This window comes from Peromyscus eremicus, chromosome 5 (genome assembly GCF_949786415.1).
Source record: "Peromyscus eremicus chromosome 5, PerEre_H2_v1, whole genome shotgun sequence".
In the NCBI taxonomy this organism is placed as follows: Eukaryota; Metazoa; Chordata; class Mammalia; order Rodentia; family Cricetidae; genus Peromyscus; species Peromyscus eremicus.
The window spans coordinates 117,944,890-117,945,688 of record NC_081420.1 but is presented as its reverse complement, the minus strand read 5'-3'; positions in this window follow the sequence as shown (position 1 = coordinate 117,945,688).

Genomic DNA, 799 nt, shown 5'->3' with positions numbered 1-799 from the left:
TAACTTTATCCTGCCTTTGCTGTACCAAACAGCTTTATTATTAACAAGTGACAGTAATACATAGTCACAGCATATAGATGGATCATCCCACAGCCCTGGCTGTCCTGGAACGCACTCTGTAGACCAGGCTGACCTCGAACTCACAGAAATTCACCTGCCTCTGCCTCCTGAGTGCTGGGATTAAAAGTATGTGCCACCACCCATCTAGCAATCACTCCATTTTTATAACAACCTTTAAGGGTGTGATATTAGTGTCCCTATCATATCACTCTGGATATGGGTGATAGTGTCCCTACAGATGAGAACAGAGAAACTCAGAAAAGTTATAGAACTGTTGGAGGGCCTCAGGAAGTAACATTCTATTATTGTCATGCAGAATGAACAAGGTCTCCCCAACTATGGTGAGATATGGGTGGGAAAAGGCACAGTACACTGTTAAGAATGTCACAGTTCACTGAGGCAGAAATAAGATTGGAATGACTGGCCAGTGAATCACAACCAATCAACATACACACACACACACACACACACACACATACATAAACACACACTGAAAGAAACACACTCAAGTCATAATTTAAAGGTGAATCTAATAATAAGATAAATTTAAATGGCTAAGAGAACTGGTAAGCAGGCCTGCATGATATGTAAGGGATATGAACATGTAATGTTGGGAAGGAAGACATATATTAAACTTAGAGCACAAGAAGTGTCATATTCTGAATCCAAGAAGTCAAGAAAAATTTTTAAATCAATTCTGTCTCCGAAATGAACAAATACAAACATGGCCCTGCCCTTG